The following is a 25,315-nucleotide window of genomic DNA, read 5'->3' as shown; positions in this document are numbered from 1 at the left end:
ATAAGTATGTTAAATATTTTGAAACAAATGGAGCATTTTATATTTCATCCACAGTTCTTTGACTTACACTTTGATGCCTCAGCTGCTGCAATTTCAAAAAATGGTGTCACATGGGCTCATTCTACTCCTCCAGCATTAAGCTCAATTTCAGGTGCGACTGACATATTTTTGCTAGGAGGTCAGCAATTTCACATTTTAGTTTTTATCCTATTCTGAGGTGGATGCCATCAAGATCCAATGGTTAATCGCTATTGCAATCTTCCAAGATGTGTTAGAACATCTCTTGTTACCTCAAATTATTTTAGTTGTTTTGATTTCTCCCCTTGGAATGTCTATAAGGACACAGGTGATCCACAATATATCACAGCAATTGGGACCAGAATTTCCGTGGCTAGCAAGGTGGTCATAAAGCACGACCATATCACTTCATCACTTAGCAGTGGCAATCCCTGCAGTCCTAGTTGCTGTTGTTAACTGTTCAGGTGAAGCAACTTACCAACTTCCCACTGGTGAAGTCAGTGAGAAGACGTCAGAAAGTTGCAATCCAGTAAGCAGACTGCTGCCAAGTGGTGGAGGGAATCCAGGGGGGAAGGATACATGAGTTTGTGAGAAAGGCACAGCACAGGCTGGGGGACGGTGTGTGCAAGAGGTGCATTCAGGGGAGGGTAAGCAAGGGTGCAACAGGGTGCAAAAGATGTGTGAGAGGCATGGTGTGGGTCCAAGAAGGTCCACAAGGATGCAAGGGGGTAGTTGAGAGAACACAGGTCAAAATGGATATGGGAGGGTGGCAGGGCAAGGGTCAGGGAGGGTGTGCATGAGCACAACCCCAGAAAGGCTGGGAGAAGGCGTGTGAGTGGGAGAGACACACCCCAGTGACTTGTGACATTCCCTGCCAGCTTCCCCACTGATTTCTGGGGAAGTTGGCAGGCGAGGTTGCAAAAGGCGGTCACGTGATTGTGGGGTGCTGCAATCGGTCGTGAGCTGGTTGCCAAGCACCCAAATTGTGACCACATGAACTTGGGGTTGCTAGAACTCTGAGAAGTGGTCCCAGCCACTATTCATTCAGTTCTGTTCTAACTTCAAACAGTCGCTGGAAATATGGCCATAAGGCTAAAGCTACCTGTAGAAATAAATGCCAAAAAAAAAAAAAAAAGTACTCAATTTCCCGGCAATGTCCATACCCTCCTTGAGGATCTTTTCATCAATACCCCAACTGCTTCCTTGGCTGATATCCTACTGCAAGTGAATTATATTATTTTCCTTATTTCTGTTTATTGGGGCAAGTGGATTCTTTTTTAAAATTCTTTATTATCACCCTGCATGGGTTTTTTTTTACTCCTAGAGTTTGTGCTTCCTATTAACATCCTCATTAGGACAGGCTTTTTCCATTTCCTGAAGAAAAAAAAACTACCTTCCTTTTACAGCTTCCTGGATGCTGCTAGAGAGTCATGCATGTCTCTCGTGAATGCGGCTGATCCAGCTCTTGGACCACTCTTTCTTACCCTGCCAAATACATCCCTATTGACTCCCAGTTATTGTGGTTTTAATTAACATTCAGGCATTAAGAAGAGATTTGGCTCTCTTGATTATTCTTTGCAGTCTTTCTTCACAATTTCCTCATATCTGAGAAGGTGCCCCTTTCGTAATCAAATGTGACTGTTTCACTCAGCTGGCAGTTTCCCATTTCCATGTATGCTAAAATGTAGCAGTGTTTTGGTCATCCATTTCTATTAGTTCCACAATATTTACATCTTGTCTCAGAACACGGTCATGATTTAGGATTAAATCTAGGATTATCTCCTTTCTGGTCCATCTGGTCCAAGATGCATTCATTTAGGATATTAGAAATATAGTGTAAAAACCTATTCAGTTAACATGTGCATAATTAAAAATCCCCACTGGAGTTCAAGCCCACCTACCACAGAGGAAACTAATGCTCTTTCTTCAGTGCATTTATGTTATTGGCTCTCTTTAGCTCATCTATAGTATCGCCTGAGAAAACAGAAAAACAAACTATTTTTATATCCCTCCATCACTGCTATTGTTAATTGTTTACTTCTATCTAAGAAAACTTTACCAACCTCTTCTACAGAGAAACTCTTGCCTTTTACCTTCTAAACAAGCATGAAAATGGTTGACAAAAATCCTCTTTTGGAACATACGGCACTCAGTGGCACAAATTTTCTTTGGTATTCTCAAGGCAGAAGATATAGAGTTGAAAACTGGCTGTTATAAATTGGGAGTTGAGCTTTTCTTACTGGTGAATTATGTCTTGGTAAGATTCTTCTCCAGAAGAATCAACATTATCTTTGCTGAATACTTTCTGTCCATTTGTTTAGGGAGTTTCATAACCAATTGGCAATGGCTAATTTTGGTATGATGTTTAATATTAAATGGTATGAGCATTTTGATTTACTCTCTCAAGATCCAAATGGAATATCTTATAAAATATCTAATAATATACTAAGTAATAGACCAACTATTTTGCCTTAAATTCTTCTTCAAAACTTGGAAATATAAAATGTACATTTTGTAAAACAACTTGACATGGCAATTTATCCACTCTCTACTGTGATAAATGCCAAAATTATTCATTAACAAACCAAAGCATGTGATCAGCAAATCAGGGGAAAACAGATCAGAATGAACTCAAAACTATGTATAAACAAGCAATAATTTAAAACTAGGGGATTTTGCAATCAGCAAAAAAACAGACAACTACCGGTACTTGAAGTTACTGAAGAAAACATAATACTTTTCAATGGGAGCCACAAGGATCATTTCCTCTCTAGAGATCTGTGTCAAAAGATAAGAATGAAGAAAGGTTGCTGTGTTCTTTGTTAATATTTTTTAAATAAAAATATATTTCAAAGAAACTGTTTGATCAGAGGTTCAGAGGTTATTTGGACCCATGTTTGCTAATCTAAAATATTTCACACAAAGATAATGCTACATTAAAATATTATTGAAATTCTGTAAATTTGCAGTGATTCAGGGTGAAGTTATATCATGTTTTGTCCTACAAATTCTTTTCCAAAGTCAAGGCAGTCCACTGAAAACTGTCTCTGTTGTTACACGAGACATTTTTGAATCAGGGTAGAATGAGAGTTTCAGAATATTGGCAAAAACTGAAGTTGACAAACATACCCACAATATTATGATCATAAAAAATACCTGCTTCAAAATGGACAGCAAGCATCTTCTTAAGGGAGATCTAGATTTTAAACCTTGGAGGTTGGGAGCTGGACTATATTCATTGGCAGGAATGGCAGGTATGATGCTTTATTCTTGTCATATCACTTAATAGTTTCTGTCCATTTATATACTTAAAAGCAGATGGGCACAATCGACAAAAAGGTTTGTTTCAGGCTAGCTACTCTTTTTAATTTGATTGTAGTACAAATGCAATCTTTTTATTTGGTTGATGCTGAGCTATATATGTACGTGTGTGTGTGAGAGAGAGAGTTTTGTACACATACACACACAGGGTATAGATTGACAGTTTTTACTTTGTAAACAGTCTGAAGTCTTGGGAGCTGCATGTCATATAAACTCTATGTATGGAATGAGATCCAGGATTTCTCTGCTCAACTGTGACTCAGATTTCACTCTTTCCATTATCCTACCAAATCTGATGGGACCTAAAGATCACCTCTTATATATCTATTTGTATGTTTCCTTTTATTTTACAGGACACTAGATAAAATACTAACCTTTTATATACCTGAGTTTCAGCTATAATATTGTAGCATATTGTGTAATGTACCTCATCTTATGAAACCCGATGACAATGATCTTCCATTAAGATCCTTCGTGTTTTCTTCCTTCAGCAAGGAAAAGTACATTTTCCCAAGAGTGTTTAGGAATTCCTAAAACTCTTATTTATTCATGCAATTAAAAACAGTTTTCTAATAGCTAGGTTGCGTTCTACTCTTTTTCCAAAACTTTTTATACTTTATGAACAAATGGCTGCTCAATGGAATTGCAGCATATTCCTTATGCTCATATAATATTTACGCAAAGTCCATTCAGGGACATTTCTATTGTGCTTTTAGCCCAACCAGATACAATATAGCAGTGTTTGTAAGGTCTGCAAATCCTGAAAGTTCGGAAAGTCCTTGGAGGAAAGCCACCCCAGGAAAGATTTGGTTTGAAAAGACAGCATGTTGGACTGAGGATCAGGGAGATCCACTTCCAGTCTTCTCAGTCATGGGAGCTCATCTATTTCACAGGGCTGTTGCAGTCCCATACATCCGGATCCAGAAATAAGCTGAACAAACCACATCAAACCAGCCAAATAATTTTTTGTTTCAAGTCTTCGTGGTTTGTATTTCTTGATTACATGCAATTGAGAAAAAACAATCTAAATCACTTTCCTTGAGATGCATATCCTTCCAATACATTAGAAAATATGTCCTGACAACAATAAACAAAGAACATGGAAGAATTATGATGTGAACTTTTGAATAAAATAGTCATGTTTTTCTTCAGTTTTGGGCAACCACACTGAAGTGCTTTTAAAAGAAACAGAAAGAAGGCTTAAGATATATTAGCTTTTATTGTTTCTTTAAAGTAACATATTCCTCCATTTTTTAGATAGTTATATTTTAAGGAAATGTTAACATATCAAATTTAATACCGGTAATCATACAAAAGGTCTACATATTTTTTCATTGTTATATAGGCCAGATGTAAAATTCTTATTTCTAAGGTTTCTAGGGCTGTCAACTTACCTACTAAAACAGTGGAAGGTGTTACATTTCCCCCCCTCTTTTTTCATAGACTAAACAGCCATACACATCAAATTACTTTCAAAGTACATTGTGACAAACATAAATTTGCTGACATGTTTGCATATAGGTTTGGACAAGATCAACATTTCTAATTTTAAATCCTAACATTTCATCGGGTAAAAAGACTGGAGCATCAATTTCCTTGCCATGTCAACAAAAGAGAGTGGAGAAGGATAGGTAGCCAAAATGACCTTATTTCCAGGATCAAGGATCCCCAGGTTTTGCAAAAGCACAGAAATACATCAAGATGAAGAAAAAGCAAGCACAAACTAAATAAAATTAAGAACATAGCGATACAACAATGAGCACAGGGAACTCTAGAATGCCAAGAGAAAAAGGAGCATGAAACCATCAGAAAAAAATGATATAGCTAGCTAGTTCCAACCTGCAGCAAGGCTTACAAATCCTACTAATTATGTAACTTAACAGATAGTTATATTTAATGTATTGCTCAAGTTTTCCATCATTTTTTTTCACAAGAGATGTCTATCTAGAACAGTACTAATAGAGCTTCCAGATCTAGGCTCCAAAAATCTAGACAACCAATGTATAAAAGTAAAAAGGTCATCAGCTACAAAATTTGCATCAGGATCTAGTAGCCTGAAGTAAGAAATGCAGACAGATGAACGTTTGGTCCATAAGGAAAGCCATTATTGGCTAAGATACAATATTCTTTCTGTTGTAATCTCTGAGGTGAAAGTCTCATTAAGACTACACTGGAATTGGCTTCTTATATCTGATGCATTAACCACTTAAAATACACAAGTCTTATTAAGAATATTGTAGCACAGGGTATGCAACATGGCGCTGGCAGACATCAATGTGCTACCCCAAAGCTTTTTCATTGCTCACTAACCTCCATGTCTCCTCTGATACTCTCACTGTGTGCAAGCAAAAATATTCATTGTTTATTTATCTTGAATACCTTAAACCAGTGATCCCCAACCTTTTTTATGCCGCGGCCCGGTACCGGCATCAGCTGGGCGCCGCGGCCCGGTACGGCATCAGCTGGGCACCGCCATCTTTTTGATGAAAAAGTGCTTCCGGTGACCTCACGGAAGCACTTTTCATCAAAAAGATGGCGGTGCCAGCGCTCGTGAGCTTTTCCGGGTAGAAATGGCTTTCTACCGGAAAAGCTCACCGAGCATGGCGCCGCCATCTTTTTGATGAAAAAGTGCTTCCGGTGAGCTTTCTACCCCAGCAAACCAGCGGCCCGGTAGGACTTGTTCCACGGACCGGGACCGGTCTGTGGACCGGTGGTTGGGGACCCCTGCCTTAAACAATGAAGGGGACTTACATATTCCTTCCTTACTGCTCAAGTTTGAACCATTTAATAAATGATTCATCTATTCTCATGATAGTTTCTTCGTGTATTGCTTTATATTCAGCACAACTCCCATTCTGAATTTGCACACAACATTCCATAATTCAAAATCCATTCATCATACACTTTTTCTAAAACAGTAACATATGATAGATGTCACATTCCTGTATTTCTCAATACCCTGGTGAGCAAAAATACATTTTCAGAGATCCTGTGTGGCAAAAAACCACTTCCCAAATTTTTCTCCCTCTCATTTATTTTCTATCAGAATTCTGACAAGCGCCCTCCCAGGCATACTTAACAGACTAATCCCCTTGGCGTTGTTTTTTTTTTTTTGCATTCATTCTTGGTAAGTTTTGTTTTGAATAAGCAACAATAGCAACATTCTTCCAATGATCAGGCATATATACAACTTGCATGCATGACATACAAACAAAGTTAAACAAAATACTATTCCATTAGCAAATCACACCCATAATTTAAACTATTGCAGATTATACTTGAGCCCTTATCTTTTGTCAACATTCTCACAGCTTTTATGACTTTTTCTTTAACGTTTATTATATTGGTTTAAATTCTGCTCTTTAACACAGTGGTCACCAACCAGTGGGGGACCACTGGTGGTCTGCAAAAAAATGTTGGGGGTCCGCAGAGAAATGTCACCCCCAAAGCACCCTCCAAAGCAATTAATCCAGGTTGCATGGGAACACAAGGCTGCACCGCCCACATGGCCCATGGGAACACAAGGCTTTTGCCGCTTGCATTACGAACAACATGAGGTAGTGAGGGGACGGGGGAAAGGACGGAGGGGGAACTTGCACCACTCGCCCCATGCACATCTCCTGATCACCGGGCTGTTCTCTGGTGGCTTAGAGGTGGACTAGATGATCTCCAAGGTCCCTTCCAACTCTGTTATTCTACAAAAAAAATTTCTTCTGCTTTTGGCTGCATGCAAGGAAAACAGCAAAAGTCTTTCTTTCTCTCTCCCAAATCCACCAGAAATGAGTCTTTGGGACCCTGCAAGGCATCCTGCTCCAAGAGGCTGCACCGGCAAAGACTCATTTCTGGTAGAGTTTGGGGGAAAGAAAGAAAGACTTTTGCTGCTTCTGCTGCTTTCCTTGCATGAAGCCAAAAGTCTCTCTCTCTACCCCTGAGAACGGAGCTGGAGATGGTATTCTGCGATTCCAAATAAAGAATGATCGATTGGTAGAAAAACAAGGCGGGGAATTTTCCTGCAGACTTTTTGGGGGATTTTCCCGGGGATTGGTCCACGGGATTTAAAATTATGAGTTTGGTGGTTCCTGAGGTCCAAAAGGTTGGCGACCCCTGCTTTAACACACAGGTAGTCCTCAGGTTACAGCCATTCATTCAGTGACCATTCAAAGTTACAATAGAACTAAAAAAAAGTGACTTATGACTGGTCTTCACACATATGGCCATTACAGTATCCCCATGGTCAAAATTTGGCTGCTGGGCAACTGGCATGTATTTATGACAGTTGCACTGTCCCAGTGTCATGTGATCACAAATTGTAACCTCCCCAGCTGGCTTCCAACAAGCATAGTCAATGGGGGAAATCAGATTTGTTTAGCAGCCACATGATTCATTTAAGAACTGCAGTGATTTGCTTAAGAACTGTGGAAAAATAGGTTGTAAAATGGAGCACAACTCACTTAACAACCATCTTGTTTAGCAACAAAAATTTTGAGCTCAACTGCGGTTGTAAGTTAGAGACTACCTGCATCACCATCATTCCTGTATAAATCTCTAACGATTCATTACTCCAGCATTCCCTTCAGTTTCATCCAGGGTCATATCATCACTTTTTTAAAAAAAATGCTTCATTTCATTCTGTTGGAGGTTCCTCCTTTAGCAATTTTCCAATCACTTCCAAAACAATTATAATTTTTATCAAAATTGCAGGTATCCTCGACCTACAATGATTCATTTAGTGACTTTTTGAAGTTACAACGGCACTGAAAAAAGTAATTTACAACCAATCCTTGCACTGATGACATTGCAGCATCTCTATGGTCACATGATCAACATTTGGGTGCTTGGCAACCAGCATGTATTTATGATGGTTGTGGCATCCCAGGCTCATGTGATCTTCACCTGCAACATTCCCAGTCAGTTTCTGACAAACAAAGTCAACAGGGGAAGCCAGATTTTCTTAATGACTGCATGATTCACTTAACTGGTTGTAAATCCAGGACAACTTGTACTCTGCATTCTCTACCTTCTTTTAATCTTAGTCTTTGCTTTCTTTCACTATATTTTTCCAATTATATTTTTCTTTCTATAAGCAAACAATATGTTGACTTTTTGTTATCTTTCCTCTCTCTCTTCCCCTCATCCAGCACTCTAATGTTAATATAACTTCACAAACCTCTCTAGTACTTTGTAACGTAAGTTTATTCACTCTGTTCCAAGCAGTTTCCCACACCCTCTTTCATTACATCCAATTTCCATTCATTCTGTTCTTTAATCTTGTCATACAGGATTTACAGTATCTGTAGCCACACTGTATTCACTGTAGTTTCTCTTTCCTACGATCTACTCTTGACTCTACCAAAAACTCAGAACATTTCATCATTCTTGTATCCTTTGTTAATTCTTTCAGACTTTCATTTTATCAAACCAGGTATAGTTTTAGATTCATTCCTTTGCTATGTTTATACACGAATAAACTTATGCTATAATATGTACTCATAACACTCTTTTTTTCTAAGCAGATATTCAGCAAACAAGCGCCATTCTCATTCATACTACTTGGATACTTAGACGGCCTAATTATGTTCCTCAAAAGTAGGAATTCATGACAGTTGCATGTTATGCTCCAGTTAGTAGCAATATGGATGAATCAGAATGAGACAAGTAGGTACACATATTGACACATCATGGGTTAGTCAATCAAAACTTTTACATAACCTTTTGTTAGCACTATAGGGAAGGACGAGATTACAGGCCCATGGCATATGCAGGATTCCCCATTAACAGTAAGGGTTCAGCACAAATTTATTGTGGCATGTTTCGGCCAATATGTAACAAGCTCAAGAACCTGCATAGCCCAATTCTATTCTAAGCATGATCTTACAGTTCTGTACAATGTGGGATCTCTAATCTAAAAATAGAACAGGGAGGAAGTCAATGTTTTATATAGCATACTGATTTTAATTCAGCTGAACTCATTGGATCGTCCTTCCCCTTTAAGGAGGCAGGCAATTCATAGTAAACAACCCTTTCTTTCATGTGCTATCTTCCCCCATTCAGGTAAAATCCAGAAGATAACCAATTGTCTTTAAAACAGACAAACGAAAAACCTCTTTTAATACTTTCAGTGATAGTAAAAAAACAAAACAAAAAGGTTGACAATCTCCAGTTCGGGAGACCGCATCATGTTTAAAAACGACTCACGGCAAAAAAACAAAGCAAGGCAAGGATTGATCTCCAGAGATTACTAGAAAAAAAACAAAGGTAACAACCCCCCCTCCCCCAAAGGAATGGGAACAATCTGCGTGCCCATTCTCGCCTTTGAAAACGAACACCTCCTCGGAAACCAGCTGTTCCCTCCCCCGGCCCGAGTGAGAAGGTTTTAAGCCTCGCTTCGCCCAAGACGCTAAGTGGAAAAGTGGCTGCCTACAAGGGAGCTCAGCCTATCGTGCCAGCCAGGCAGGCAGCCGGCCAGTGTGTTTACTTTATAGTTCAGTGGGTTATCGGGAAGACAACGAGATTGTACTTCAGTACAGCATTGTACTTCAGCTGATGATGGGCGGAGGGGCAGCCGGTTTCTCCACCCCCACCCCCGCCGCCAAAAGTGACTCTTTTCTGGCAAGGGTTTCTACAATAGGACCGACGAGGGATGTGGTGGGGGGGGGGAGGGAGAGAAAAAAGCGCTCGCCTTCGGAGGGACCCCCGCATTTCCCCTCTGGCTCTCCCCTCCCGTGGATCCTCGTTTCCCCACGTCATTCCACTAGTTACCGGGGCAGATTCGTCCCGTTCTGCGCCTTACCTCTCGGGGTAGCTGAGTAGCCACCACAAGGCAGGAAAAAGTCCTCAGAAGAAGCCGCCGAGGGGTCGGAAAGACGCAACTAAGCTATGCAGCGGGAGGAAAAGAAAGCGGGAGGCGAGCGAAGCGCCCGGGCTTTGTTTCGGCTTCGGAGTCCGCCAGCTCCTGGCTCCTGTTGCGTCCCTCGGGAGGAGCGGCACTTCGGGAGGGAGACGGGGAGAGAGAGACGGAAGAGGGGGGGGGAGGGAGCGGAGGAGAGACGGGGAGCGCGCGCCAGCGATCTCCCGGCCGCGCCAGGCTCGGCAGTGCGCTCCCACCCCTCCCGCGATCTGCAGAGGACAGTCCGGCCCGAACCAGGGCGGACAGCGGGAGCTTCGGAAAGGAAGAGGAAGTCGCGTTTGGGCCGAGGACTGGGAGCAAACAGGGAGGAGGGGAGGGAGAAAGTCCGGAAAGGCGAGAGGCCGGTCAGCAGCCAGGGAGCCGGCAGGGCGGGCGGCGACCAGGTCTGCACTTGAGGAATGCCGAGCGGGCTCGGGCAGAACCGCAGGCAGGAGAGGAATGGCAGGTGGCTGGGCTTCGGCTTCGGGGCTGGGCGTACTTTCAGCCGCAAACACGAAATCCGGGCGAGTCGGCCGTCGCGAAACGTAGCAAAACAAAGTCTTTGTGGGTAGCTGGGCGCCCCCCCCCCCCGTCAGGTAGAGCGTTCCCTGGTGATTGCTTTTGAAGCCCAGATTCGAGGGTTGTGTAAGAACCGTTCCCTTTTAAAGGATAGGTGTAAGTACAGGTTCTCGAATTACGACTCCAGTTGGGTCCAGAATTTCCCTTAAGCAAGGTGCTCTTTAAGTGAGTCGCTTCTGATTTGAGGACCATGTTGGCATAGTTGTTAAGCAAATCCAGCTTCCTCCATTGATTTTACCTTGTCCCGGAAGGTGGTTGGGAAGGTCACAAGTGGCAATCACATAATCTCAGGATTCTGCAACCACTGTAAATACATATCTGTTGCCAAGCGCCCAAATTTTGTTTACAAGACTGTGGGAATGTTGTGATGCTTGTAAGTGTGAGTACTGATTGCAAGTCACTTCTTTCAGTGCCTTTATAACTTCAAATGGTCACTAAACAAATAGTTGTAAATCAAGGACTATCTGTGCAGCAGGATCTGTTTGACATAGCTGGAACAGAGATTAGAAATTATAGTCCTTTCTATATGATACTTCTAATAACCTGGGCTACCTGATGCAGGTTGTAAAAGTCTTGATGAGTACTACCGTAGAGAGTAGAAAGCTGCTATTTAGGAGTTGTCTACAGACCAGATGTGATAGCATCCATTAACGCCTTACCATCCCAAAAACGCACAGGCAAGGTAAACCTATCCACAGTATCCGCTTCTTGTCAGCCTAGTCGGCTAAATTCAGCATTTTTTTTAGACTTGGAAGGGCTTGATGCAAAAAGATTCAAAACTCCCATGGAAACCGCTTTCTGTGTTCCCTTCCAGGCCCTGCTGGAACGCACTCTGCTCAGCCAAACCAATGAAGCTCACCAGCTGCACATAAGTGTAATAAGACATAAATTCTGCTACTTGTTCTGGGCAAAACTACTTATTTTAGTAGGGAAAAAAAAAGCCTGGAATCCCCATTTCCCAGCCACAAAACTAGAATGGATTTATGCAATGATAAAATCATGCCTGAAGAAAACATTTTTTTACAAATAATTAGAATTGTATGAAAATGGTTGAAATGGGATTTATAATTATTGTAACAAATAAACCAATTTATACTTCTGCAGCTGCAGACTGATCAAATTATAATGGGAATAAAAAATGGAATCAGATACAGATAATCAAAGTTGGAAGGGACCTTTTAGGTCATCTAGTGTACCCCCCCTGCCTAAGCGGGAGACCCTACACCATTTCTGACAAATGGCAGTCCAATCTCTTCTTGAAAGTCTCGAGTGATGGCGCTCCCACAAGGGCAAGCTGTTCCATTGGTTGATGGTTCTCACTGTCAGAAAGTTTCTCATTTCCAGGTTAAATATCTCCTTGTTCAGTTTCCATCCATTATTCCTTGTCTGGCCTACAGGCACTTTAGAAAATAGCTTGACCCCTTTCTCTCTGTGGCAGCCCCTCAAATATTTTTTGAAGGAAAAAAAACAAAACAAATCTGAAAGATCAGAAAACTTAAATGTAGTAAATCATATTTTATTGAATTTAACAGATTATGTATTCAAATTATGCTTTAATTAATATTACTGGGAATGATAGACGCTTCTCATTCCTAATTTCAGAGCCATTTGATTACATGTTACTGGTAAAACATTAAATATTGCTTTTGATTCTAAAAATGATAATCAACTTTAGTTCTATAATATACTCAAAATTAAGCATTTAAGTCAAATGACTTAGAGATCCCAAACATTTTAGTGAAGCTCATATTTCAACTTACCTTTGACATTAACTTATTTGAGGGATTGCCTCTTTCCTATTTCATCTGCCCATCCAACTAGAACAACCAAATGGGCAGGTTACTCATTCTGTTGTTCAGGGAGCTACATTTCGCTGTGGCACTCAAATCTTCTCCCCCACAAATATGAAGTAGGCCTCATGACTCCAGAGCTTTCAAAGGTCCCTCAAAACCTGGTTCTGCCAGCAGGCCTTGGGGGCACTGGACAGTGGATGAACTTGTGAGTTAGATCCATTATTAAAAACTTCCCCCTTTCTCTTCATGTTTACTTTTGCTTTTGTACATTTTAATGCTTTTTAATAGTTATTATATAGGTGGTGGAAGACAAGAAAGAAGCCTCCCTGAAAAGTACAGGAATCCTGAACTAGAGCGTCTCTTTGGGCAACAACCCAGAATCAACTGTTTCTTCAATGACAGTGAGACAATCTTTGTGATCTCCTGGCTTAAAACACATTTGTTTAGGGTTTTGCCATACACTAAACAAATAATTTTGATCACATGACCATGGGGGCACATAGCTTTGGGCATGGATCATAAATCCATTTTTTTCAGCCCCAGCATACCTTCAAATGGTTGTTGAACAAATGGTCATAAATCAAGGATTAGCTGTAGAAGCTTGAAGAGATGTAGCTACTTGCAGTAAGATCGACACATTCAAATGGATTAAGCCACTATAAATTTACCTTTCAGATTGCAAAATATCTAAATACAGGAATGCTCACACATTCCAGGGGCTATTTTATAAAGGTGAGATTTAAGCAGTTAGACAAAATGGTTAAATATGTTAACCACGTTCCTTGTCATGTATTTGTGAAGCATCAGAGATGGAGGACACAGCACATATATTGTTGAATACCAGTTATATGAGAAAGATCAATATCTTGGATTACACATTAGACAAACGGCCTGATGGGGATCCATACATTAAAACAATATATTTCATGTATGTTCAGAACTGAAATATGCAAAAGTGTTTTTTTTATCTGAATAAAATAGTATCACTGAGAATTGCATATAAGGATCTGATTGGGATAAGAAGAAATTATTTGCATTTCCTTTTAATTCTATTTGCTCTCTTTTGTTATACATGGTCTTATTGTCCTGTATTTTGCATTCTGATGTGGCCTCGTGCCTAATCATTAAAGATTATTATTTAAAAGCAAAAAAGTTTTTTCATTTGGCAGTCTTAGTAATCAGTAACAGGATGGGTCATTGACTCTCTAAAGGAGACTTGTAAACATAATGATTTTGTTTTTCCTTCCTGGAAAAAGGTTCCTGTTCAATTCATTGTTTTTAAATTCTGTTACTAAAATCTGGAACATTGAAATAACTGTGCACTAGATTCTTTAAGAAAGTATTTTCTTTCCTGCATACAGCAAGAAAGATGATACAGATTTATAGAACCATGAGCATAATGTACATTAGTAAATTTGAACAACTTTTTACAAACAAAACTTTAGAAATATTAGCAACTGGAAAAATATTAACTTGTCCAGCAGCTAAACTGAATGTGAGCAGCTTTTGTTTACAGCTGTAAAGACCACAAACATTAAAGTAAAATTACTTAAAGTAAAATTAAAAGTAAAATAAAGAATATTATTTGTAGCTCAGGATTGAAATGAGGGATCATTGGAACTCTCTGAGCTTGGGGTTTTTTTTTTTGCAGGTGTCTCATTACTCAAGCTAGATGTGTTACCTAATTTGGATAATGAAATTGCTATGACCAGTAGAATTGCATGAGAAGACATCTGTTGCCAAAGGAAAAATCTCCTAATGTGGAAAAACTACTTTCAAAGACTGATTATGGTAGATCGAATGATATTTCATATTTTAAAATTTATACTTGCAAGGTGCTTGAAAATGTAGACAAACTATCCATTATCTTCGAATTATAAGCCATCCAGAGCCATTGATTGAGATAGGAGGTTATAGAAATTGAATTAAATAATTAAGTGAAATGTCTCACTCTTCTTCAGATGGGGGTCTCTTTATTGTAATGTCCCTGCAAATGACAACTAACCTTTATTCTAGAATTCTTACAAAAGATATATATTAACAACAATAGACAGCTCCTCCACCATTATTTAAATTTATCCACAGCCTTGTTCTGTAAATGAGATCAAATGCAGACCTAATGTGGCATATAGTGCAGAGGTTGTCTTAGATAAATATTTTTCATCCCAATGTTGCTGTATTAGGGCAAGTCCCGGGATAGAATGCCCAGTTCTAAAGTCTGCTTGCTCATTTAACTAATCCAGTCAATTTGTTGTGGAGATGTTTAGCATAAAACTTGAGCCAGAGAGCGCCAATTTGGTCTAGTGTAGGGGTGTCAAACTGGATTTCTTTGAGGGCTGGATCAGCATTGTACTTCTCCATGGGACAGGGCAGCGGCGGCAAGGGGACAAGATGGACGACTCCTGCAGCACCCTGCTGGCCAAAATGGGGCATGGGGGGTCAGTGTGTGGCCCCCCATGCCTCATTTTCACCCTCCATAGCCTGCAGCATTCCGTTTTTGGGGCCATTTTCGGGCCGTTTTTTGGGCTGTTTTCTTCCCATTTTTTGGCCCATTCTAAGCTGGCAGAATGCTGCAGGAGGTCATGGAGGCTGAAAATGAGGCGCGGGGGGCCCTCACACACACAGCCCATTTTAGCAGCCAGAGGCATCGTGGGCCGGTCCTTTGATATTTCCAGGCTGGCCCCATGGACTGGATTTAAGCACCCCACAGGCTGGATGCAGCCTGCGGGCCTTGAGTTACATACCCCTGGTCTAATGGTTAAGGTACCAGGCTAGAAAGCAAGATACCGTGAATTTAAGTCCTTAGCCATGAAAACCAGCTGGGTGATCTTGGGCCAGTCACTCTCTCTCACTTCATAGACTGGTTGTTGTGAGGAAAATCCTTTCTTTAATAAATTGGTTGCCTAGCAGAGACAGCTTTGCATTGTAGAGTGAAGTGCTCAATTTTCCTCTGAATACTAATTTTGTTCCAGGTTTAGCAGCTAAAAGTGAAGTGGGAAGATTCACCCTTCTGAAAAACATTATCAATTTTGGTAAGCAATCCAAACAGGAGAGCTTGTATAACTTTGCAACAAAAGATTATGAGCAGAGCTTTCTGAATGAGTTAACTCACCGTGTTAACATTCTATTTTAACCATAACTTTTTACACATAAATGTTACAGTGATTGAGTTGATATAGTATGTTGAGTCATAATCCATAATTTATAAACCATAATTCTTGAGTTTAAGCAATGTATTAATTCACAAACAGCCAAAGCACCTGGTTATTCAATTCAATCAAATCAGGATGATATTCTTCAAATCGTTTTCAGCCGAAACATGGCTAGTCATTCATTCTCAGGCTAACCTGCTTAACAGGGTTTTAAGAATGCATTTATATGCTTTCATATACAAATGTATTCTACCTTTCTTTCCTCCAGGAAGCCCTGAAAAATTTAACAAATGCTAATAAAGTAAATAGTACCAGTAATACATGAAAAAATGAAGAAACCAAGTTACTTTCCCACATGTTGCCCTCTATTTTGTACATATTTCAAAACAAGGAAAGGTGTTTTAATTTCTCTCTTTCTCTTTCCTCCCCCTTGAGGAAAAGAAGCTCCCAAACAGGTTCATTTAATATTATAAAGGTTAATTTAATAAAGGGAAGGACTGTATAGCGCTGTAATCTCCTTCAAAGAAGATTGAATTTCGTTTTACTCATTGAATTTGAATTGCACCTTTTTGCTTATCCTGACACTTAAAATGGCTTACAACAATAAAAAGAGACCAAGTACAAACAGAAATTATTACAACTGAGACTACAGATAAAACAAGTCACTGAAATAATTAACAGTTAAAAGCTTATAAAAGAGATGTGTTTTGATCATCTTCCTAAATATTGTGCAAACTGAAGCTAAACACATCTCGTTCGGGAGTACATTCTGTAGCCTAGGAGCCAGACGAGAGCCCTTTTTCGTTTAAGGGAGTTTGGCAGCAAGGGCATCTTCAGAAGAAGCTTTCCCATTAGCATAAGTGACCGGGCAAGTTCATGGCTGGATAGAGGCAGTCTCATTGATAATCAGTTTCCCAAGCTGTTGAGGACGAATGGTCAATATGAATTATGCTCAACAGGTAATGTGTAGATTGTGCAGATCTTTCAGCTATCATATCAATACCACAGTTTGTGTCCACTGCAATTATATGATTCTTTCTCTAGAGAATCCCCAAATGAAAAATATTGCAATAGTTGAGAAAGGTTTAAGTTGTAACCAAGGCATGGGGAACTGGCACAAAACCTGATTGGCTCAGGAAGGTTTATAGTTGGTACAATTATGCTGCAAATCCAATTACACCTTGGGTTAAAGGATGTGAATCTCTGCAATGGGTTGTAGGAATATCTTTGAGGAAAAGGAGGCAACAATCAGACATATTTCAGTCCAAGACAGAAATGTAATTTGAGAAAGTGTCTCAGCCTTGACTCCCTAATTCTCTTGAAGATAAAAGGTGGGAAGGGAAAGATGCATTCTAACTTGGAAAATTCTGTTAGTATAATAACCATGTAATAAAAGTAGTGTCAGCATTCATAACTTTGATTAACTAGGCTAGTGTATCTCAAAGGGCTGACAATCTCGTCTTTTGGGGAATGGGAGAGATGCAACCCCATCTACAGCATATTTTACTTGAATTCCAGAATATAGCTTTCTTTTTACCAACACCACTTTCATTTTATCTTGATTTAATTTCAGTTTGTTCTCTTGTCTATTATTTGAAGTTGGCAATATTCAAGGCTCGTTTCCTTGGAGTAAAAAGATAAGGGAAGTGGATTCCATCAACACAGTAATGACATCACAGCTCCTGATGATCTTCTCCTAGCAGGTTCATTATGTATGTATGTATGTATGTATGTATGTATGTATGTATGTATGTATGTATGTATGTATAAAACAGAGTGCAGGTACCATAGACAGGGATCCAAAATTGAACAGTACTCCCTGCAGCACTATCTTCTGGGCCTGTTGGAACATGAAGAATGGAACTATCATAAAACTGTGTCATTAAAGCCTGTTAACCAATAAGTCTGGATTCCCAGGAGGGAAGGATTGCATTCCAGAGTACCAACACTTTTGCAATTATCTTACCTAACAATGGAATGCTTGACAATATGTCATGTGTTTGTGTGTGCATGCATGTGTGTAAATCATGTACAGTAAAATCTCATATACAGGGGCACAATATAATTTAGTATCTGTATATATTTCTCTTTGAGCTTAAAGGAAAGTGGACTGTACAGTACATATGATTATATACGATATATATATGATTCTGATAAGTGACAGCAATAACATAATATTTTATAGCAGCTGTTGTCGCTGGTAATATTTTTAGTTGGTACTTTTCCTAAGATTATGTTGTAACACATGTAATGGAGTTTATGTCTGAATAGTTACTGATGAAATTAAATTGTTGGTTGATGTGAACTCTATAGATGTCTTCATACTATGTGATATTTCTGTGACCCGTTGGGTCATCCCTTTCAGTGATAGTTTCTTACCAGATTCTTCAATGCATTCACAGTGACAGAACTTCTAATGTAATGCCTTCACTAGAAAAGTTGGGATACATTCAGAGATCTATCTGCTTTGAAAATAGCCCATATTGAATTGCATAGCACAGTCAAACAACAGCATCAGCACAGAAAATGTCTTCTGGCATTTTGTATTCTGTTGTAAACTGTTTTGTTTGTGTGTGGTGTGTGTGTATGTGTATGTGTGTACACACTCACACACACACACACACCTTTCTGCGAGTAAATTCTATTCAGTGTTAGAAAAATGTTTTATGTCAGAACTACATTAAAAAAAGAAAGCCCATAATTCAGAAATACTTACAGAACTGCAATTCAATTATTTAAATATTTAAGGAATAAAGTGGGTTATTTTGACTGTAAAATTTGTAATGTTTCTTTTAAGAAAGAAAATACTGAATAAAACATTTGTTTTTACAAAGATTTAAGGAACTGTGTTTAGCTGGGCAGGCCCAACAGGTACAAGTTAGCAGTTATATTGTAGATGTGCATTATATTTTTATTATTATGAAAACAACATGAAATGAATTGTCAGATTTGTTTAAAAAACTAAGTTAGTGGTACATTTGACTTACAAACTATTTTGAGATGAAAGAATGCCCCTGCTTCTGAATTCTTGTTTTTTTTTGTCCCAAGCTTCAACATACCGTATTAGCAGCATTTTGGCAACTGTAATCAAAGATATCTTGAGAACACCAGGTTGGAAAAGACTGGGCTAGATTGTTAGTGAACAATGTATTTGTTTCTATTGATGAATTCATATTGTTTGCATATTTAGATTTTCAAACACAAACACAAGCCTCATTTAAATTTAGTCGAACATTCGGTATGTTATCATCACAGGGCAATGAGTATATGAAGACTAAATCTAACAAAGGCTACACTGTCATTTGGCTGTGCACAGTGCTGTTTTCTCTGCATTAATACTTACCAATCCTTACACATTCATTGTAATATCTAAGTTGAAGTTATGCACTCTCAAAAGCAAAGCAAAATAATTTATTATATGTACAGACAATATGGCCACTAAATGATTCTTACGTGTAAATCCTCCTGAAAGGAATGAGGAGTATGCAACCACATGCAGCATTGTACAGGCATATCTCGCATTAGTTTCAATAAATTCTAGGCATAATTTTTTGACATTCAAGATTAAAGAGGTTCTTTTTCAGCAGATATATTCATATGCAAACTTCTCAATTCACTGTAGAGTAATTTGGTTGCCTACAAACTATCACATAATTGGAAGGGTTCTCAGAGACTATCTAATCCACCTGTAAATAAATGCTCAGTGCAGGATCTGTTAAAGCAATTCAGAAAGTTGGTTACCTACCATCTTATGAGGCAAACTTTCTATTGGTTTGACATCTCTAACCATTAGGAAATTTAACATTAATCTGTTTCTCAGTTGATTCTGGTCCTGCCCACCACAGCAACAGAGAACAAATCCAAATTCCTCCTGTATAGTATATGCCAACTCTTCACATTATAGTGAATATGTCAAGATTGGTATTATACTACTACTCAGTCCTCTTATCTACATGCAAAACATTTTGCCATTCCTTATTAGATTTGGTTTCCAATCCCCTTATCATTATGGTAGCTCTCTTTTGACCTGCTCCACTTTGCCAATTCCCTTTCTACCGTATGGTGCCCTGAAGTCAACATAGTATTTCAAGCAGGCCCTGACAAGAAAGTGCAAACTGGGGCAAATACTCCCTGTAATGTAGACTTTATGTTCCTGCCAATGTATCCCAAAGTAGCATTTCTAGCAACTTCATTGGCTCATGTTCAACCTGTGATCTACTGGAATGCCCAATCTAACGTCTTGTAATTTCTTTCCCTTTTTTGAAAGTAGTCACACCTACTTTGTAAGTATTGGGGCAGCTTGCTCAATTCTTACAACATAATTCAGTACCAATCAGCACAAAGAAGCATCTCATACAAAGTATATTCATCCCCACCCTATGCTACCAATGCCAGACATGGATACTTAACAATAAATCATAAATAAAAGTTAGTCACATTTGAAGAAAGCTGTTGGACTGACCAGAAGAGAGAAAATAAGGAACGAGACCACAAGAGAAAGAATTGGCATAGAAAAAAACTTAAACTAAAAACTGGTTTGCTCACCCGGAGAGGATGTTGTGGGATTCCATACTGTACAAGGCATATACAAAAAGAGGAGAATGTCAAAGAACATGAGGCAGATGCAGAAGAAGTTGGAGACACTACAACAGCATCAGTTAACAATGGTTGAGGCTGCCAGAAGAGCAAGAGACAGAACTTTATGCCTTCCTCGACACCCAAAGTGGTAAAAAAGGAAGGGGAGGGAGAAAGAGAGGGAAGGAAGGCGGGGGGGGGCAGGAGAGAGTGTGTGTCACACCTACTATTTTGGAACTTTGTTAATTCTCCAAAAATTCACAAATATTAATTAGTAATTCCACAATCACTTTATCTTTCTTTATATTTCTGAGATATGCAAAAAGCATTTTACAGCCTGGCAAGTAAAATTATCAGCTAGAGCGGGCAGGAATTTGTGACCTCCCAATTCTTGGCAATGAATGTTAGATGTCAGAGTAGCTGAAATCTCCCATTACCAATATTGCCTGCTTTCAGTGTTAAGTTTGGAGAATAAGGAGTTTTCCTAGGCCCAGAGCTTATTTCTATTTCTACTTTAGAAACTGCAATGTAAATTGGAAACTTACTACAAAGTCTACAAAGAAAAGGAAAAGATATTCATCAGTACCAAAGAAAACACATTTCCTCCACATCCAATATTTCTGCCATTGTTTGAAATTCAGTTCTTGAGAGCAGCTTGTAAAAGTTTCTTCTTATTTTAGTGATAAATTAAAAACTCATAGAAAAATCATTAGACCCAAAACACGAGTTAGTTTAATGTATTTTTCTAACTTTATTGAAACACCAAGGATCACAGGAAAAAGCTGTAGGTTTAAAGACAGGTGACCATTTGGTGCCTGGTATAAACATATGCATGCACACACAAATGTACTAGCAAAACCTGAGCCATTATTACCTTGTGCTGCTTATAAAAAAAAGAACAAAAGTACAATTGGTGTGCACCAAGGAGAGATGTGCCAGTTATAGGAAGTATGAAAGTAAATATGGCAATTTAATAGATTTAGACCAGCTCAGAACTGATAACAGGTCATACACCTAAAAGTCATTGCTTTAATTTCTTGCCACACTGTTCATTTATATCAGTGATGTTTGCGCAGGAGAACTTCTGAGCAGATGATTTAAGCTCGTATTTAAGCTGATTCAATTGAAGTTTTGTTCGAAAAGCACAAAATCAGATGGCTCATTTGGAGTGTTGTTCTTACAGAATAAACACAAAAGTCAATTTTCATTTTCAGCTTCTATGTCCTGGAATAAAGATTGCTTCCCTGATACAAAATTTGTATTTTCAATGAAAAATAAATACAATAAATATATGGATAATTGTATAAGCACCAGCACAAAAAATTAACTCTTATACTGTATTCAAAGAAAGAGTTTAGATTCAGTAATTCTACTAATGAGAAAATACTATAAAAATTACAAAGGTAAGCTATACCCAATTAGATCTGATACATTATACACACAATGGGCTGATAGATTACCAGTTTACTGCCTGATAAAAATATTAAAAACTAGCCATTGCCATTTTTAGGCTTTTCAATTGCTGACAAGCAATGATTATCTCAATAGCAGCCAAAACTATTTTTTTAATTCAAATGGCAGCCAGCTACCATGGGGTGAGAATACAAAGTTGAAGGTACAAACCTGAATATAAATCTATGTTTCTCAATTTTAAAAAAATAAGGACAAAAATGTGTCCAACTACTTGTACGCACAACTGGTTTGTTTTAAATATTGTTCAGTACAGGATCTCCAGTTTTCAAGAACATAAAATAGTCATAAAAACTGTAGTCATCCAGATGGATTATCAGTAGCTGGGGTACTATGACTTATTTCAACAGGTGGGAATAGCATACCTCATTTTGTATGGTAAACTGGATGTAAATTATATAGACAAGATTAATTTATATATACTGAGTGCAAACTCCACTTTGGAAATATCATTTTCTTCTTTGGAAACTTAGTGTTATGAAAATACAGAACAGAATTATTCTTTTCTATCAGCAACCCAGTCTATGATCTCTTAGTAGAATAACAGAAATAGATTAATTCCATTTGTTCTACATATTTTTGTACAATCTAAAGCTACACCCTAAACATGCACTTTCAGTGTGAGACAATACATTTGAAGATACAAAGGAAGGTCAATAGAAGAAAACAGGGTGCAAGCAAAGTACCAAAATCTTAAGAGCATCTATGGAAAGACACCGTAGTTATTATAGTTTTAATATGTACAAATAAGGGAATACAATATTCAGGAATAGAGGAGAGGAAAGAAAGAGGCATCACCTTTTATTCACTGGGGTGCCTTAAACCTCTATTTTTCTACGGGATAGATCACAGCCAGCTTTTCTCTAGCTCTTCCTTGATGGTTCTTCAATTGTCCTCCACCATTAAACCCAATGGGTAAATGTGGGACTGTGATATGCTATGGGGACTGTGATATGCTATGGAAATTTGAGGACAAGAACACAATATCTTCTTATGCCCTTTAAAGTAGTTAAATATAAAATATAATAGTTGCAGCTTTGTGCTGTGTTCATATGCTTCAAAGAATATCTTTAGAATGAAATCTGAAGTGCTGTACAGTTCTGGTAAATGATGCCAATATCTATTGACTGCATTCATCTATATTAGAAAACAAATTAGGGAAATCTAAGTCTGTTAGGCATAGGTCTTATCTAAAAAGACTATGACATGAAATAAGAGTGAAGGGATAAAATGGGCCAAGGTTTCCAGGGAAGTAAGGAAGAAAACGATCACAAAAAAGAATAGACAGGGATATAATGGTCTAGAAGAAATAGGGCTTTTCTGCTTCCTCTGAGAGAACTTGGAATTTGAAAGACATTCAAAAATTGCACCTCATACCTTCAGTCTTAAATGCAGTGGTAGTATTCTACTGGCTTGGCCCGGTTCTGCTGAGCCGGTAGCGCTGATGAGCAGCGGAGACCAAATTGGTTCTCTCCAATACTCTGCTGTTGGGCCCACCCAGGCTCCCATACTGACCTTTATTCCCTGCTTTTGGATCGCAGCTGCTTTGCGCGACACAGCAGATTGCCACGCGTCAGCTGCTGAAGCGACAGGGAGAGTGCAGGACTGCAGCAGGAAGTGAGTCAGAAAGCCTCTGCGCCTGCGCAAAGTGCGCATTTGGTGTGCACGCGCACAAAGTGTGTGCGTGCACACAAAGCATGCCCACCAAGCCACGCCCACTGAACCGGTGGTAAAAAAATTTGAAACACACAACTGCTTAAATGGTTTCAAATTTGCCACCACCTCAAGATTTTATTTTATTTTTCTGCTACATGTATTATGCATCAAAAATATGTTTTTCCCCCTTAACTACACTTCTATGAAATAATCTATATGTTAGAACTGTGTAATTGTGACAGGAAGTTTGACTGGCCAAGTACAAGATACAATTATTGCTTAATATCACACTGTTATTTGATAAATAAGTATTTGGTAAGACCCACAATGTTTCAGACAAAGAAAAGTAGTTTTAATGATTTTGATATATGATTGTAGAATTGCCTGAAATGGAAGCTTATGAATATATTAAAGTTCATATTTCCTTTTAGCATGTGTCAAGGATGAACTGAAAAAAAGAGTTCCTTGGGGAATTGTCTCTAATTCTGCTTTAATTCCTGAGACTGTTTATGTGTACAGCTTTTATATGAAAAATATATGCCTATTTCTTGTGTTATTATATTGTAGGAATGTGTGCAAGACTGCTATTTTTATCTTCAGTTTCTTTTTTTCTATCTCACACTTACATAATTGTGAATCCCTACTGCTTCTCCCTTTCTCAAATTTGAAAAATATTACCTGCTTGCTCATTGTAGTCTTTATCAGAAATTATGCCTGGCAAAATAGTAAAGATATATGACTCAGATCAGTAGTTGCCAGCCTCAACAACTTTAAAATACATGTACTGCAACTCCCAGAATTCCACAGGCAGCATTGGGGAATTCTGGGAGTTGCATTTCACACATAATTGCTGACATTGAGAAACAATGACCTACAGGGTTTGTGACTTATTCCTAGAACAGCATTTCTACCCATGTTATTACATTATGTAGCAAAGTGTTTTTGAAAAAGAGACTTCCCTAAGTAATTTGTGATGTGGTGCAAAGTAGGGAAAACATCTAGGCTAGTTCAAGCTTCCTGCTTAAGGCCAAACTAGAATGACAGGCCAGCATATTTATTGCTTGTCTAGTTATCTCATTAAAATATAATCAGAATAAGGGGCATTTAGAGAGAAGAATGATATGCTTTCATGACTAGCTTTCCCCTAATAAAATATCCCAGTCCTCTTCTGATAATAGGCTGGGGGTGGGGAGAGATATATGGTGTATCTATATGAATGAATTGAGCAGATCAGGCTTCACCATGCTGATAGGAACGACAGCGATCAAAACAGAGGTGCCATCTATAGTCAAGATTCTATCTTTTTAATCAGAAAGGTGGCAAGAAACCAACAATATTTTTGTTGCCCTACAGTTCTTTCATATTCCATATGCCTGGGATACTGATATTGTAACATTAACCTTCTTTTTAATGAATACTATTATTCAGAACTGTTAAATTCTTGTTCTTTGGATTAACTATTTTAAGTCTAGACTTCAAGGAGGAAAATCTAATAATATTATGGGATTCTCTCTTTTTCCCCTTTGGTTTTTCTCTATTTTTTAAAGAAATCAAATTGTTTTTATAATAATACACAAATTCAGCAGTCTTCCCAAGACAGAACTTCTGTTCTGTTCTGTTCTGTTCTGTTCTGTTCTGCTCTGTTCTGCTCTGCTCTGCTCTGCTCTGCTCTGCTCTACTCTATTTTCCATTCCATTCCCAATCCAGATCATCCTTCCTGTACAATAGATGTAATGATTTCTTATCTTGTAGAAATGAGGCTACAATGTGTAATCCCAACCTGATATTCCAAATTCCTGATATTACTAATTTTTAAGGGCAACCAGATCACTGAAACAAATGATATAAATGCAAGCAGAGAAGCT

The 25,315-nt window shown here is 38.6% G+C and overlaps 1 protein-coding gene and 1 long non-coding RNA gene across 4 annotated transcripts in view; one reads left to right on the top strand and one right to left on the bottom strand.

The window, feature by feature from the left end:
• RIN2 (Ras and Rab interactor 2) overlaps positions 1–10,436 on the bottom strand; it is a 78,388-nt gene extending 67,952 nt beyond the window's left edge. Inside the window, exon 1 of one of the 3 annotated variants that reach the window (XM_087961075.1) lies at positions 10,130–10,436. The gene's annotated coding sequence lies outside the window, so the exon portion shown is untranslated. The remainder of the gene's footprint in view (positions 1–10,129) is intronic. The other 2 variants (XM_087961078.1, XM_087961077.1) reach the window with 2 other exon arrangements.
• Positions 10,437–13,205: 2,769 nt separating this feature from the next.
• LOC148131380 (uncharacterized) lies at positions 13,206–14,557 on the top strand. Its single transcript, XR_015748757.1, has 2 exons — positions 13,206–13,329; positions 14,249–14,557. It is a non-coding gene; the product is annotated as an uncharacterized LOC148131380 (long non-coding RNA).
• The last annotated feature ends 10,758 nt before the right edge of the window (positions 14,558–25,315 follow it).

This window comes from Notechis scutatus, chromosome 3 (genome assembly GCF_049901735.1).
Source record: "Notechis scutatus isolate UNSWTSFEM ecotype Mainland chromosome 3, rNotScu1.2, whole genome shotgun sequence".
Taxonomy (NCBI): Eukaryota; Metazoa; Chordata; class Lepidosauria; order Squamata; family Elapidae; genus Notechis; species Notechis scutatus.
Note: the sequence above shows the minus strand (reverse complement) of the source record. Positions and strands in the feature narration are given on the sequence as shown.